The sequence below is a fragment of the Corvus brachyrhynchos genome, unplaced genomic scaffold (genome assembly GCF_000691975.1).
Source record: "Corvus brachyrhynchos isolate BGI_N302 unplaced genomic scaffold, ASM69197v1 scaffold319, whole genome shotgun sequence".
Taxonomy (NCBI): Eukaryota; Metazoa; Chordata; class Aves; order Passeriformes; family Corvidae; genus Corvus; species Corvus brachyrhynchos.
This window is the reverse complement of record NW_008246065.1, coordinates 943,951-961,530: the sequence shown is the minus strand read 5'-3', so window position 1 is coordinate 961,530 and position 17,580 is coordinate 943,951.

The following is a 17,580-nucleotide window of genomic DNA, read 5'->3' as shown; positions in this document are numbered from 1 at the left end:
TATTTTTATGTTTACATAAAGAATTTTTCAACATAGTCATTAATTTTGTCATTGTGGAACAAGGTGTACAGCAGGTCCAATAAATAAATCCCATGCGGAGGATAGGGGGGATCAATGAATTAAAAGAACAAAATCACCTTGTAGAAAGCTGTAAAGTCTACCAATTTTTTTTTTCTATTCTGTTATTTTTTTATTCAATATTTTGTTGGCTGCAAAAGAAGTTCAGGCTTGACTATACCAAACGACCTTTTCAGTCAATCTTTTAAACGTTTTGTAGTATCACAGTATAGGTATTAGTATAGAATATTTTAAGCTTAATGTAGTTAATTAGCACTAAGCTAATTTCTAGAGATCTCTAGGAGAGGAATATTGTCTGTCCAGAGTGGGGAAAGAGCTGCTGAGCCCAGAGCTCCCTTGCTCCTGCAGCAGGGAAGGCAGTGACAGGGTAGGTGGTTGTGTATGATTTTGTTGCTCTAAACTCAGGGTTATTTTTTTTTTTGCTGGAGAGCTGTGGCTCTTTGTATCACTTTTCATGGCTGTGCAGATCTAGTCTGCCTTAGGGCAGCAGTTTTCTGGGCTTTAGAGAACTCTTGTGTAAGTGGAAAGAGGATAAATAAACACATTGGCTAGTCAGTGATAAACTGTAGGTCTGCTCTTGCATAGCATCTGGCTCGCTGTATTTATAAAAATAAAGCAGAACTATTTCAAGTTGCTTTAGGTTCCCCAGAGGAAGAAGAGGAATTTCTTTGGGGGAGAGGTAAATGCTTCAAGAGAAAAATATCTTTTTCTTGCCATTACCTAGATCATCATTTCCAGTGGGAGCTCTAAGTAAAAAAATTGCAAGCGTTTACTCTGAAGAGTTCTGTACATCAAATACTTTGATAAAGACATGACAACAGTCATTAGGATTGTTGTTCTTGTCAGAATCTGGGATGGAGTTTTCAAAAGTAGTCACTCTCCTCTTTCTGCTCTATTTCAGTGCAAAGTGAATTAGGATAAAAGCTGAATATTCAGACAAACCTGAATGCTTAAAAAGCCCGACTGCCAAGCAGCAGGGAAATAGGCTGGGCATGCAGTGGGGTTAATCTTCTCTCCAGGTCTCCAGCACAGAAAATAGAAGTATTCAAGTGGGCCATTAGGCAGGATGGCTGTGCCTGCTGTGAGTGTGCTCCTTGGAGGACAGGCTGGCTCCCATCACTCCAAATGGCTTCAGGCTCTGAGGTGAGGCCTTTTCCTGGTCTTAAAATCAAGAGCCAAACACGGTTAGAAGGGAAAAAGGGATTTTACCTTGGTATTTATTTTAAGGATCCTTAGGTGCACCACTTCCAGGTCAAATGCACCTCCATGCACACCACAATCCCTCCCCAAAAGATCTGGTATAACATTATAGGTGTTACTAATTAGCATATCTATCAAAAATTCCCCAATGAGAGGCTTGAATGTGCCCCCCTCCCCAAGGAACCTTCCCCTGGATGGTTCTATCTTAGTTTACAGAATGTGTTCTGGAAAGGACCTTGGGGTCTGGGGTGATTTTGATCCCTACCTACGAAGCTTCTCAAATGTTGAGTCTCTAAGCTGAACAAACAAGTCCAAGAATGTAGGCAAAAAAGCACTAAGAATACAGAAGTTGTAAAAAAGGTATAACAGGGGTATAAAAGAAAAGGCAAAAAATCATCATGGCATCAGAGGCAGCCCCCAAAACCCCCCCAGCAGATATTTGTCTGTGTGCTTAGCAATCCTCAGCCAGTTATATCCATCTTTTTCTTATGGGCAATTTTTAATATGAACGATGTGTTTAATGACAAACTGCCTCTCTTGTTCTGTACCTTAATTTGATGTCCCCAGTCGTTATACTGAAGAGACTGTGCACAAACAGCCCCCATTCTCTTTGGAATTCCAGATTTTGCCTCCTTTTTTTGCATCTTGTCACTATCTCCCCTGAGCATCTCTACCCCAGGCTGACAATTCCAAACCTGCTTAGTTTGGCTGCTTCCAAGCCATTCCAGACCTCAGCTGATCTTTTTTTCCCTCCTTCTTTTTGACCTTTTACATTTCTCCTATTAATAGGGGGGTGCAGAAAGATGCAGACATTTCTCTGAGGTTGACAAATAAGGCAACTTTTTCTGGAGAGTCTTCCTCCTTTTACTCATTCTTAGAGGCTCTTTCTACATTTGAAGCTGTCAGATACTTGTCAGGCTTATGTTTGCACCTCCCTGCTAATTACTGAATATTAATTCATCTTCATATTCACTACCATGGTTTTATTGTCTGATTTCCATGGCTTCATAGCCACTTCTCAGCAATCTGTTTTTATGGATGACTCTTCACTGGGATCAGGACAGAGATATCACTGTAGGGCACTTTGTAGTGCTGTATTTCTAAAAATAAAACAGAACCATTTCAGACAGTGTTGAGACTTGGGGGTGTGTGTGAAAAGCTTTGGGAAAGCAGAAAAGCATTTAAAAAATGCAAAGTATTTTTAGTACTTTAGTATTTTAGCAAAGCATTTATCCCATTTCAGGTGTGGGTAGGAGGTAAGTGTATAGGGTGCAGTCTTTTCAGCTCCTGAAAACTACTGGTTACAGATCAAGGTAAATTGCATTTTCATTAACAAAAGTGAAAAATTGCAGGTATTTTTCATGGAATTTGTGAAAGAGCTGTTTACTTGTAAATTTTTGAAACAGATATGTTGATTTTGCTTTTACTCTTTTTTTGTTTTTTTATCACATTCTTCCCTTTTCAGTTTTGCTACTAGAAAAAAAACAAAGCACCCTGAAATGAGAAGGGAGTGGGGCAAATGTGACATCACAATTTTTTTACCTTTTTTTTTTTTTTTTTGATGAAGGAATTATTGTGATTTCTTTTTAAAAGCAGCCTGTTTTTCAGTGAGATGTTCTTTTGTTTATCTTTAATAGAGAACTTAAAATGATTGCAGTCAGCCTTTGAATGTCCAGGCTGACCAGGCACTGTGATTTTGGGAAGCTCAGAGGGGCTGAAGGATGTGCCTGAGAGGGAACCCTTGAGCTGTGTCTAATTCCACCCCTTCTGCATGGCTCTCCAAGCAGTTTCAATATATTTTCTGGCACACTTTTCACATGGTTCTCAGCAATTTTTCCTGCTATTCTTCCTGATAAGGCTCACAGGGAGCCTAAGGAAAGATTGAGCAGTGGGTTGTCCTGGGGACCTGCTGTGGGGCAGATGCTGCATTTTAGCCACTGGCTCTGCCAGCAATCAGTCCCTTTCACTGTCCCTTGCTTTGAAGTGCCAGGCAGGGCACTGGAGGTTGAATTGTACAATTTGTGCTTCTAAAATGAGATTGCCTTTTAGGACTTGCTTTTAAAAGAGTGGTCAGGTTAGGGCAAGATTCTGGCACTGAAACCACTCCTTTTGGGGTGTTCAGTTCAAAATTAACTAATTAGGACACTGATTCTTCACAGTGAAAACTTGTTACAGAAATGTGTTACCCTAGGCTAAACTTTGGATGAAGGTATTCCTGGTGTAGAATGTTCAGATTGAAATTGAGTATGTTAATTCTGAAGGGAATTGGAGCTATGAGAAGCAGAAATTTGATAATATCATAGATCCATGGAATGGTTTGGGTTGGGAGGAACCTTAAAGCCCATCTCCTTCCAACCCCCTGCCCATGGGCAGGGACACCTTCCACTATCCCAGGTTCCTCCAAGGCCCATCCAGCCTGGCCTTGGACACTTCCAGGGATGGCACAGAACACATTTAAACATATTTATTTCCATAAAATATTTCATCAGAAATTAGAGGAAGAAACAGAATTTCATGGAGCAAGCTTGCTGCCAGGTGGTTTCTAGCTCAGGATATGTTTAACCCTTTCTTTGCTGAACAATTTAGTGGGATGTGCAGTGAGTAGGCAGGTGCTGGGATTCTGGAGCACTTTTTTTACACAACACTCTGCTTTTTCTGTTGTGATCTGGGGTAACAGCCCAGTCCCCACTTTTATTAAATGAATGACCAGTTACCAGGCAGAAGAAAAAGACTGATCCCCCTTTCTTGAGACACATTACCTGATGCTGTGTGGGTTGTCTGCTGCTCACACTCCCTGTCCTGGAAGATACAAACCCTGTTTGCAAGACTGTAAACCCCAGAGGTAAGCAAACATGAGGGATGAAGTGAGAGAGCTGAAATCACCTTGAATAATGGTGCTCCATTGCAGTCACAGCTGGCTTTGCTCTTATGGTAATAGAGTTGCTTGCAGGGGTTGGGCTATAATGAAGTTTTGTGCTGTAGACCAGGGAATCTGATGTAATCAGATTGATGGAACAAAATCAGATATTCAAGGGAGAGGCAATTAATCCTTCATTTAAAGACACTCAGATCAGCAAGACTTCTCCTGTTAAGGACATAAATAAGCCTTTAATGTGGACTTCATGATAGGTAACTCCTGCAGAGGCATCTATCAACTGTGTATAATGGTAATTTGCAACTCCCTGAGGAGTTGGAGACAACAGCTGACAATTTCTCAAGGGTTTTTTTTGCTGCTAGCACTCACAGCAGGGTCAGCCTCTTGCTCAAGAAGTGGTCCTGGCCCTTTAGAAGATTGGAATCACTCTAATTTTCTGCTGTTCTGAGGAAGATAAAAAGTTGTCTTGAAGAAAGTAAAAGGTTGGCTCTAAGGATAGATTGGAAAACTCCGAATTTATGAAAAATTCTACATCAAGCTTGTGGTTCAACTGTGCAAATAAAAAGAGGGCTGGTCTGTCATTAGGGTTGCTTAATCAGAATAAGACAACTGCTCATTAGGAGCTCATTCAGAATACTCAGGGATGCATTGAGACAGATCTTAAATAGAATAATTGCTTGAAAAACATTGTCTCTGGTTTATTGAATGATGTGTGAATAGTTTTATTCCTTTGTGGAGGTCCTCTACTTTTTTTCTTGGTTTTACTGGGGTTGGAGTCTCATGTCCTTACCAATTTAACCAACCATTATAAAGCTTGTTTAGCTAAAGAAAGAAAATCAATACTTTGAAAATCAAGCTGCCACCAGCTCAATCAGTCTGTTGGCTGGTGGGTGCTGAGCCTGACTTGATGCCTCCAAGGCTCTGTGTGTCCAGGGAAAAGGGAGTTTGTCATAGTCCACCCAATCATGCAGTTCTCATTGTCTCTTAGGCAGCCTGTGTGAAACAAAGATTTCTTAATTTACTTTTTCTTAAGATTTCTTCATCCTTGCCCTTTCGGTGCCAGCACCGTGGATTGGTTAGTTACTAGTTAAGAAGTAGTAGATTACCTTATATTACCTTTGAGGCTGCATCTATAAAAAGGAAAAATCGAGTTTTAATTGAAATGTTGCAAGTGTGTAGGATCAGGTAGACTGAAGAATCCGTGCCAGGCATTTCCGAGGAGCTCTGGAGGAGTTGGGGCACAGAGTTACCCTTAGAGGTGAGAAAGTGAGCTGGAGCTGCTCCACACAGCATCCACACACAAGTGCAGCCTCCTGAGATGATTTTCCAGGCAGTCACTGAAGCAGCTCCATCACCATGGCCATCACTGAATGCAGAAGATTGATCCACTCTCCTAGAAGTGAATGAATAAAGCCTGTGAATATAAATGCTCACCTCAACCCTTTCTTCATATAAATTAAAAATAGAAGTGAGGTCAGAAGGGGAACTTTGCCTTCAGTGTGTTACTAAATCAAGCTTTGTGACAAGTTAAATTAAACATTTCACATAACTGCTTTATTTATGATTACATAGACCATAATATCTGATAGTGGTGGTTAATTTTTATACCTGTGCAGTCTCCCCCTGACTTTATTATCCAATCAGATCAAAGGCATGCATCTAACTTCCTTACAAAAATCAGTTAATGCATTCTACAGGAAAACAAAACTTTTTCTGAGTAGTAGTGGAAGTGATACCTCATGGAAAAGGGAAAAATCTTACTGTAGAACAATATTTTTCTCTCTTTCCAGTTTTCCTGTACAGTGAGACCTCCTGCTTTTATTGGTAGCTCTCCATATTCATGAAAGATAGAGATAATCAATGCTTTGAAGAAAGGTATTTACTTTTTTGATGGACCAATTACGCTCTGTGCTAAAATTACTCATTTAAAAAACAAACAGAAAAAAGTCTTCTGTGCTTTCAACAGAAATGCTCATTCATTCTAAATATGGGGAATAAATTGCCTTGGTTTTCTTTACGGTGTGATTTAACACATCTAAGAACTTTATGATGTCCCTCTTAGCCTTTTCATCTCTAGACTAAGCAGCCCCAGTTCCTGAATAATTTGCTTTCACTGCAAAGGGATATGAAATAAGCATATTGTATAATGATCACAGAATGGTATCCTAAAAATATATATCCTTGTATGTGCTTGAGAGACTATCAGCTATGACAGAGTACATGAATAAGAAAGTAAACATTAAATGGAACAGGAGAGAAACTAAGAATTATACAGTAGGGTATGAAATAATGTATCAGTGTAATCTCAACACTGATTAGAAAACCAAAAAGGGAGAGTGGGAGTGGGGAGCTGTATCCCAGCCATAAATGAAGGGGTTTGTGTTCTTCAGGGAAGGTCAAGATAATTCCACACGCATCACAATTGCCAAAGGATGGCTGATGAATTTATAGGATGTCTATCAGGGAGACACTTTGCCTGGAATGCAAAGACATAGTTCAGTGTTGAAGAAACAGAGCAAATAAACACTAAATTAATGGAATTAGGGAAAATCCTGACTCCTTGGAGAGCAGAGATTGATTAACAGCAACTTTGCCAAAAAAAAAGTTTAAACAGGAAAGATCAGTGACCTAATGACAGGAGATGGCATGGAATTTGGAAAAGACCCCAGCCTCTAGGAAGAAAAATCCTGGAGGAGGAAAGATGGATCAGAGTTCCTCACTGGAATGGTGCCTGTGGTTTCTCCTTAATGAACATTTTCAGTTTAAGAACCACGGGGTGCCCTGCTCTGATTTGCCTCCTGTGGCAGGTTTTGGACTCTTGCAGATGTATAGACAGGAAGGTGCTCATTCCATATGGGTGAGGAGGTGTGAGACTGCTCTGGTAGCTAATTAAGAACAGGATGTAATGAGGATTCTGTAGTTTTGTCTTAACCTAAGAAAGAATGAAAAGTGGCTGAGGTGAATGTGGGGCCAACAGGAGCCCAATAAATGAAATAATGAAAGTTACACCCAGTGTAGTCCCCTAAAAAAAAGAAATAAATGAGTTTCACACTAATTTTGATAATTTTCTTATAAACCCCAGTTCTTTTTCAACAAATTAAAAGCTGATTGTAAAGAAAGCAAGAAACTACAATTGCTTCTGCCTGTTATTAAGAAAAGATTTCAATTTCCTAGGGAACAGATAAACCAAGCATCAAAGTATAGCAACATGACATTTCTTTTTCTTTTTAATTTTTCATGTGACATTTTCATTGGACACATCAGAGAAAGCAGCAGGAAGGCTGTTTTGGCTTTAAAGTTTGAGAAATAGAAATAGAAGAAATAGATAATTCAGATTCAAACAGATGTAAGATCAGCATAAAAGATGGTGTTTTGGGGAAGGCAGTGACATTAGCTAATCAAGTGTAGAAATCCTACATTTCTGTTTAACTGCATTTCTTTGCTAGATATCTTGAGGCTGCCAGCAGCAATCACTTTAACCAGAAAACAAAATGGTAATTGAAAATTCACTTAAAAATTCAACTTTCTGAATAAATCCAGGTCCAGAACAAGAAGTTATGCAAACCTAATGGATTATGTTAAAAAGAAAGAGCTAGCGGGTGAGATTAATCACAGTGAAAAGTGCTGAAGGAGTTTCATTGAATGTTTGAGGAATGAAGAATGTGAACTATTAGCAAAAAACCCCCACAAACCCAAACCAAAATAAACCTAAAACTGGAGCAGAAACCTAAAAGCTTTAAAATGGAAAGAATTGGAGTCAAAGTCCTGTGCTGGGATTGATGCTGAGACCCATAAATCTGGAATTGCTCATGTGTGATGCTGGGCAAGAGGCAGAAGAGGAGAAGGAGGAAACCCAAATGCACAGCAGCCCCCCAGCCCTGTCTCTACTGTATTTCTGCCCTTCAGAAATCAGTGCAAATGATTAAACATACAGATATTTAACCCAGATCAAAATCAAAGCGTGAACTTTCAGCAGCCTGTGACAGCAGCACCACTGCCATCAGAAGTGTTTCCATCAATGTTTCCTTTGCCTGGAGTTGTCTTTGAAGCTGATTCTTTTCATGTGAGGTCTCAAAGGCTTGTTTTTCCTCATGTTTAGCCTTTGGAAAAGAGAAGTCCCATCTCACCTGCAGAGACACCAGCCTTTACAGCCTTCTCCCAGCAGCTGAGCTGGGCCATGTGCAGGACAGAGAGAGAAGAGAGTGCCCTGGTGACACTGCTAATGCACACGTGTGTGGTGTGAGCACATGACAGTCAGGCTGAGTTTTTGAAAGAAAAACTCTATGTCCAGTTTTCTAAGGAGGGAAGGGAAGCTTACAAATATAATCAAGTGTAGAGACAAATATGGTGACTTTGTATCATCCTAAAACAGGTTAGTGTTTCAAATTATTAGGAAGGTGAGAAAATTCTCTTAATCTTTACATAACCTAATTCTTTGTTTTATTTTTAAGAGTTAATTCTGAATTTAGATTCTTAATTTAGTTTTCTAGGACATACACTAGCCTTCTGATATGTTATCTTAAAGAAGAAGAAAACCTCTTTCTTTCCATGCTGTATTAGAGCAGGACTGTGTGGATGTGGTCCACCTCCCCAAGATTTAGTCCTAAGGTGGCGTTTATCTCCTTTCTCCACCTGAAAGTTTAATGTGGTATTCTAAATTGATTCTCCTCATTCTTTGGGCTTGTCTGTGTGCTGGTTTGAGGGGGAAAGGGCTGAAGGGTCAACAGTGCAGGCCTGGAACAGTTGATTCCACCTCAGTCACACAGCAGGATCATTTTGCTTTCCTTCCTTCAGATGTCTGCTTTGATCCAGACATGTTCTGCCAAAGACACCCCCTGGTTCCTCTCCTAACAGATTCATATTCCAAAATATGAAAGGATAACACACCCATTTAACTGTGGTGTTGGTAGAGTCCCCACGTGTAGTAAATTCTCTTGACACACTCTCAAAGTCTGAATGCTGAGTAGGTCATCCAATTTTCAGAGTAGATTTTAATTCTGTTCATTAATTTGTAAAGCAATTACATACTCATGTAAAGTCAGCATGCTTTAAAGAAACAACTAAAAAACCAAATGGATTGAGAAATAGCTACAAGGCATAAGTGTGTTAAATTTCCAGTTTTTAAAACTAACCTTACAAATGCATAAGCCTTCTGTTAAGTCATACAAATACTAAGATGAAATACATATGTTAAACTGATCATCCTTGTTTCTTTGCAGAGTTTACATAAAGTAAATTAAATGTTTCTACAAACCAAAAGTGGCTTTTTAATATAGATTAGTGGACTCAATTCTGTGTTCACACCGTGTTTACTGTTATAAATCTGTCAGTGGCAGCCTGATTTATCTGTGACATTGTGCTCTGCTGTGTAGAGCTGTGTTTGGAATGGGTCAATAGTGAATCAGTCCTGATTAACGCTGAACATTTCTCTCATGGATCTGCTGCTACTCGAGGTGTCCCTCTCACTGTGCAGCAGGACAGGGTGTTATTGGCAGATAATCAGCCTCTTCACTTTCCTCTCCTATTCCTGTATGGGATCAGGATATATGGGAACATTTGCAGCACAAAGCTGAGGCATTTTAGTTCCTTTAAGTATTAACTGCATTTACTACCTGTATATCACTATATGGCTTCCATTTAATTGTAATGTGTATATATATATATCTTTATATGCTATTAATGAATAAAAATTACAGAATCACGGATTCATTGAGGTTGGAAAAGACCTTCAGGAACAGAGTCCAACCTTTAACTGATCACCACCTTTTCTACTCAGATTAAGATTTGATCCATTGTGTGTTCATGGGAGCAGTTTCATGGCCTTTGATGGAATTATCCATATGAATAAAGAAACAGAATATAATGCTTGTGGAATTGAGGTCTGCCCTGTACATTCGCAAAGGGAATGCTTATTTGTTTAAATTCTGGCTCCACTGGAATTGAAAATGGAGAAAATGTTACATCCAAACCTTATGAAATCCTTTCTTCAATCCTTCCAGTATAAAAGGAAATTATAAAAAGTATTTTATAAAAAGTATAAAGTATTTCTGAAATTGTATCATCTACTTTAGGCATAATTAGAACAAAGCACTGCTGTTTCCTAGATGTGGCACACTTGGCCTTTGCAAGTTGGTGTGCAGAAGGCATTTTGCGCTTCAGTAATTTAAATTCATTTTTTCATTTAGGAAAATTACCAGATAATTATGTTTAGTGCATTGCAGATGTATAAAATCAACGTGTTGCAGGGGCAGTCAGGCTGTGTTGCAGGCAGCTCTGGCTGTTTGAGCTGTGCCATTTGCAGTTATCTCTGCACTGGGGCGTGAGGGAGCAGCTCCGATGGGAGTCGTCGTTAAATTCAGTGTATACGTGGTGTATGGATAGGATGTGAATATGGTTGGATACAGAACTTCCTGCACTGGTTTTGCCTGTGCCCCCAGCTTGGAAAGAAGCATTAGGCTCTGACCTGGGAGCCATATGGCACTAAACATGCACTTCCTTACGTATGTCCTTATATGCCCTCAATTTCCCCCTACCCCTCTCCCACCGGTGCCTGGATTCCTGCAGGTGAATTGTTGGCATCTTCTGAATATTCATCTCCTTTGGGAATCTGCAAGTTGGGGATGTGAAGATTCAACTTGCAACTCAATTGCTAGGCACTGGAGGCTTGGGAAGTCTTTGGCTATGCCCCTGAGCCAAGCTGCTCTCCTCTCTTGGGAAGGTCCATATTTAATGCTTGAACGAGTGACACTTTCTGTCTTTTTCTACAAACCCTGTGGCAGATGTTAAAGGCAGCATTCTAGGAGGTGAATACTCTTAGGAATTCAAACTGAAGACTTTCTCCTGACTCTTCCTGAAGGCTCACAGAAATTCTTGCCCCCCTTCCTCTCCAATAATCCTGGTTCTGGCAATGTGTTGCAAAGGTGATATAGAAGAAACAGCAGCTTTGTCTTTTACCTGAAGAGAAATAGAAAAATGTCAAAAAGTTCCATATTTGTAGATGGAAGTGAGTGATAATTTCTAGGTGATTCAGAGCCCTCTGCATATTTACTTTCTAACCAAGCAGGAGATGCAGGTGGGGCGAGCACAGTTCAGCTCAAGCTCTTCCAGTACACGTCATGGACTTCCTCAGTTTCTCACCCAAGCTGATCTTCATGACAAACAGCTATTTTTGACCCAGGCTGGCTGTTCTTTGGTGCATTATTTACCTTAGTCATTTCTATCACTGTAAGATTTGAGAAAAATATGTAGTTTTAAACCCCACTACAGAGTGGGGGATTGTTTTTCCATTTCCCCCCCCTTTTACTGTAATGGCCTTCATGAAATAAAAGCATGAAGTTAATGTGTCAAAAGCTTGACATTGGGGATTGCTGTTGCTATTAAGGACTGTTTGAAAGTAGGAACTGAACTCTTGATCCTCATAGATGCCAAGAGAGCTCCATGAGAAGCTGTGCTGCTGATTCATGGATATGAAGATTGGTACAGTACTTCCCTAATGCTAAATCAGTGCAAAGGTTTGAAAGGATTGGAATTTTAATTATTTACAGAAAATTACTGAATGTCCTATTGAATCAAATTATTTTGCTGGTTACAGCACTGACATGGTATTTTAAATTTTATAGCATTCAAAGCAATCATTTTTGTGTTGGATATTTCTTGAAAGGTAATTTTCAGCCAGTTTGATTTTTATAGGAAAAGGTTACCTTAAAATATAACCATTGATAAATGGGTCTGACAACACAACAGACTGTCCAATTTTTTTCTCCTGAAATTCCATTTTCAATAGATTTAGGACTTATGTGTTCTCAAGATACATCTTTGATTAAATATTTGACTTCTTAAAGGTCAGCAGGTTATATACAGCTAAGATTGTAAAAATATTCAGAATGCTGAAGAGTTGGACTAAGAAACAGTTTCACCTTATTGATGCAAAAAAGTGTAGTCATGGGGACTGAATATATAAATGAGCAAAATTGACACATGAATCAAGTTGAGAATGTGAACTTAAACACAAATTAATTTGTATCTGTTTCATGCAGCACCATTAGAATTCTTTCCACAAATAAAAGTGACTGGGGTTTGAATCCACTTTAAGTATTGTGTTCGACATAAGTACAAATAAAAGTGACTGGGGTTTGAATCCACTTTGTTAAGTATTGTGTTCGACATAAGTTAATAGTTTAAATTTGAGAATCTCTTATATTCAGAAGTGTTACATTTGGTGTATAAAGCTGCACATAGAAGGATATGAATAGGTTATTATAATCTGTGAGAAAAAGTGTTTAATGAATTACAACTTGATTTTCAAGGAGACGGTCAGATGAAATGTGAGAAGTTCCATGCTTACAATTAATCTGTATTTCTTCCTGTTAGAAAAAGAACAAGGAGGGGGAGTGCCCAGGTTGCCCTCTATTTGTTCTCTAATTTAGGCTGAAACCTTTCTTTACAGATGTATCTGGAGCATGATGAAGTATTGTTCCAGTGTGTGTACCTGTATATAAAAGCTGTATATACAGAATATGACTATCACTTGTCAGGAGGAACATCAGGTACCTCTGCCATAGCTGCAGTGGGTGAAATCTTACATTCCATCTGTAAATTGAGTACATGCAGAGCAATTGAATCTGAAATACAAGCTATGGAATGTATCACTGATGTCAGTGCAGGAAACACCAGGCTGGTCATTAACAATGAATTTTGTCATCAGTGTTGGCACTTTTGCATAGGGAGACTTGCATCCTTGCTTGGTGTTCATTGTTATTCTGTGTTCTCCTGTGACTGGTTGGCACCATCTGAAATTTTGTCCAGTTTGTTCAGACTTTAATCTTTGGTGTATAAATTTGCTCATCAGATTGTTTTCCTGAAGGGCTTTGTGCCTAAGTTTTACAAAACTAATAGATTCATTCCCTCACTTGATGCCATGATTTGGGATGGGTTCTTTCTCTTGGTCCTCACCTGAGAAGATCCTGTGACGCGCAGTGCTGCTGTTCCTTGTTTTTGCCAAATGTTATCTGCTCGTGTGCAGCTGTGGTGGCTTCTAACAAAGCTGCCCCAGCCCTTGGGAGAGATTTCTGTCACCTGAAACCTTCAGGGTCCTGAAAGCCCTGGCACAAACCATGGCATTCAAAAGGTGGGACTTGAGGCTTTGCCCCTCTGAGTGCTCTTCCCTGGGCAGGGTGAGTGTGGAGCAAGGTTGGTCTGTGTTCTTCAAAACTGTGGGAAAACTCAAGAGATTTCAGTTTTCCTGTTTCCAAAAGCAAAAAGCGTAGACCCCAGTGCAATATTGCACATGAATGACTTTATGCCCAGCATTATGATGATACAAGCCACAGCAATGTGAGATGCTGTAATAGACAGATGTAGATGATTATTTAAAATGTTTTTGTAATTAAGTTGGCCAATTCCATTAGCTTATAAGTGTCTACTACTCAGCATAACTAATAGGAATTTTATGGGGAATCAATTAGGGTGGGAAAGCAGATTCTCTGGCTCTTATGATCTGGAAAGATAAGAATTCAGGAACAGAAATAAAGTTTCTCATTTCTCTCAGAATTCAAACAAATTATACATCTGGCTCAGGGAGCAGTTACGAATTGTGGTTTTTATGGAAAATCTGTTTGGGAAAAAACCCTCATACTAAACCCAAAAAATTAAATCAGTGAAAGTACCTATTAAATAGCATGGAACAGCTCAGGTGACGTGACCAAAAGAAATGCAATTCATAATTAGAATATCAGCAGGCTTGTGGCAACAGCTGGGAACAAGCAAATTGTTCATGAAAAGCTTCTTAGAGCTGGGATTAGAGTAATGGATGCCTTGAATTAGACTGATTTGGTCCTTAGGGTAGAAATGCAAGCTCCTAAATACACTTAGAATAGGGTGTAGTTATGTGGAATTACATAATTGCACTTTCATAGCTAAGCTGGTTTTTTGAAGTGTAGCAGAGAAATGTAAGAGGATTTACAACTGTGAATTAGGAACTGGGATCCTGTCACAGCCAAGGCTTTGTATGTAAATTGGTGGTGATGTCAGGGAAAAGCTGGCTATCTAAAGCCCAAAATCCAGCAGGAAAAACATTTCATATGATAAGGGTTATCTCCCTTTGTCAGTCCAAGTGAATGCTGTAGAAGGTTACCAAGGTATAAAATTCAAGCACAGACTGTCAGGTTAATGATTTCTGAGGATCTGAGCAGCCTGTTTGAGCTCAGACTCTAGACCAAAGGGATTATTATGAAATTCCTTAATTTTACTTCCACTAGGACTGGCTTTTCTCAGCATCAGGGAATATTGTACAGACAAGATCTCCATATCACAACTTTTCTTGTTTTATTTTCTGTGGTGGTTATTTTCTTTCATCTAAGATGTGATGGTGCAAGAAGTTTTCCTTCTTTGATTTTATGCTGTAGGTACCCATAATGTTGATTTGCCAACTTCTGAGTTGCTGCCATGATGCAGAATGAACAAAAAATAGATGTGTCATTGAAATAATTAATCTACTGGTGCCACAAGTTAAACTTTAAATGATCTGACATTGAATATGGCTGGTGGTATTGCCTGATGGTTTAGCATTACCTAAATGTTACTTCTACTACAAAAATCCACGAGAAAAAATTGTGGTTTATTGTAACTATGCCTGAGTTTTGTAATGGTAGTAGTAATAACAGCAACATTAATAATAGTAAACCGCCCCCAATATTTCTTGGTGAATATTTTATTTTCTGCAGGAGCTTTAGTTTCCTCACAGTCCAGAAACTTTTGCTTGCTTCCTTTTTACTTCCCTATATTATTATCTGAAAAATGCTGAAAAGTAAAGTAAAAATAAAGTAAAAATGACCTTTAAGTATCTTATAATTGAGTAACTGGAGATAAATGAATCTCTTGTCTGTTCTCCATATACAATGTATCTGCTGTGCTGAAGGAAAAAAGTATTGCTGTTGCTGATAAAGCCAACAAAAATAGCATTAAAAGTTGGCAATTTTTCTAAAGATTCTTCAGAATGCTACTAGCAGCAAACCAGGGAAGAGGATGTGTAGCTGAAGTTTTGTGTTTGTTTTTAGTCTCTTGGGGACTTTAAGGGAAAGGATCACCATTCCCTCTACTAAAAAAAAATTAAATGAGTGAGTGAATAGCTTTAGATACAAAACTTTTCTCTCTGAGGTTCATGTTATGGATAGAAATAAAGTCCTTTTCATTTATTACAGCATAAAACCCCCTTGCTACTGCTCGTTTGATACACCAGTGGATCAGTTTCTGATTCACATGGTTGTTCCAGAGATGACTTTTTCACACCTCCACAGATGCTCTGACCTGGAATGCAGCCAGAGCAGTCCCAAGATGCCTCGAATTCCACCTGATCCTGATGGCTCTCTGAGTCCTGTCAAACCTCAAAGTCTGCCCAAGAGCACTGTCAGTGCCCTCCTTCTGCAATGCTACCTACTCTGAATTCACATGGACAGGGATGACCTTGAGATTTCCTGGAATCCAGGGAACACACTTAATTCTTGTAGTCTATGTAAAAAATTTACCTGAAGAGACTTTTAGCTCTGCTCTTTATTTTAGCACAACAACCCCAAACAGAAGTTTAGGTCCCATGGCCACTGAGATTTGTAAATAAATATGTACTGCAAATTGTATTATTTGTGTCCTTCTGCCCTAGGGAGGACTTTGTCTCCTGAAGGGGATGTGTTACAGTGCTGGAGCAGAATTAAACCTCCTGAATCTGCTTTGTTTCCACCAGTTTTAGTATTTCTAATTAATTCTCTTAAATGAGAATAGTGAATGGAGAGCAGATCCTCCAAGCTAATTCCCTGTGAAGCATTCTTAAAGTTTTGGGAGGTGGATTAAAGTTTTTGGTCATTTAATGTCAGTGTTTATCACTCCATCTAGATATGCAGGGCATTAAACTTAAAATCTTGGAAGATGTGACTATGTCTGTAAGGTGCTATGGTACAGTTTGTGATGTTCATTATCACTTTGCCATTCTGTTAAATCCCTTGAGGCTTTTTCTTCCAGAGTTTTTAAGGCTTTCTTAAATATGATTAAGGAATTATTAAGCCTTTTATCTACAGAGCTGTGTTTGATCAGCTGTAATTTGATGCACGTATTAATAAGAAATGAGGGTGCTCATTGATAGGGACAGACATGCAAGTTTAATATGCAAGGTGTGCACAGGCTCATTCCTCTGGCAGAGTTGTTCACTCTTTATTCCTTATAAAGCAGAAGAAATCTTTCAATTCAGTTTTCTAGGTTTTGATTTAGGCTCCTAGGGCATCAGGTGTTGAATGAACTACTTTTGTTATTATTACTTATTTGCTCAACAGCTTTTCTAACTGGTGGCTCCATCAGGGCTGCCCAGGCCATTCTCTGCAGAGCTCCTTCCCAACCAGTGTGTCCCAGTCTGCTGATTCCTTCCCAGCTGCAATGGGGACAATGGGCACAACAACACATATGAATGCAGACCCCAATGTGAAAAGCATTTGATCCATAAAAAGCTCTGTTCAATTCCATAGCAATGCTTACCCCCAACACATCTCAGTTTCCACATATACCCCAGCAAGAGCCGTTTTTTGTGTGCTTTTCTCCCCCCTCTGTTTCCCATGGCACACAGTAGGACCTGGCAGTGTTTGCTCCCCAGACCCCCCACTATGAAATGCGATTGCTTGTTGCTTCTGCCAGGCAAAAATATCAAAAAATATTGTTGCTTTTTTCCCCCTTTACTCCTCTGCCTTATAAAGTTTCCAGGTGCTACCATTTTCTGTATTCCCTGTTCCATGTCTTCTGGCAACTCCTAAAATTAATTTAGTGTTTGTGCTAAGGAGAACCCCATATCCTTTTGTCCCAAGCATCCCCTCTTCCAAAAGGTTTAGTTCCCCTTTCCTGAGTTATTTTGTGATGCTGCACATAAGAATTTTGTCCTGAAGTTGGGAGGAAAACTGAGGTGGATTCAATGCAGCATGGAGGAGCCAAGCTTTGGAAAGGATTTTATTTGAGAAAGCAGAGAGTGTACTGACAAAAAAGTTGATAGGCTTTATATTCCATTAAATTCACATTGGATTTCTGCTCTTAACATCAGACATAAAAAAATATTGAGCTGTCCAGCAGCAGATCTTCAGAGCTTTCTCTTTCCAAGCCTTGGAGAGGGGCAACTGTGACTTAAAGGCTGTGAGGCTCTGTACGTCCAGCAAGCCAGCTGGTCTGGGACAGAATCACTTTCCCCTTCTCTGAATATTTTGGCCTCTCTTAAGCAAAGAAATGCAAGTCAGCAGCTTGAGATGAAAGTTTTAATTAATTACTGCAAGGTAATTAATAAGCAAAAATGTATACCCGTGCCATATGTCTGGTTCACAAGTGTGTGCACCTGCAGAGTGTGGGCAGGAGGAGGGAGGCAGCTCCTGGGGCAGGTCAGAGGGAGAAGCTGGAGGCCGCAGGGA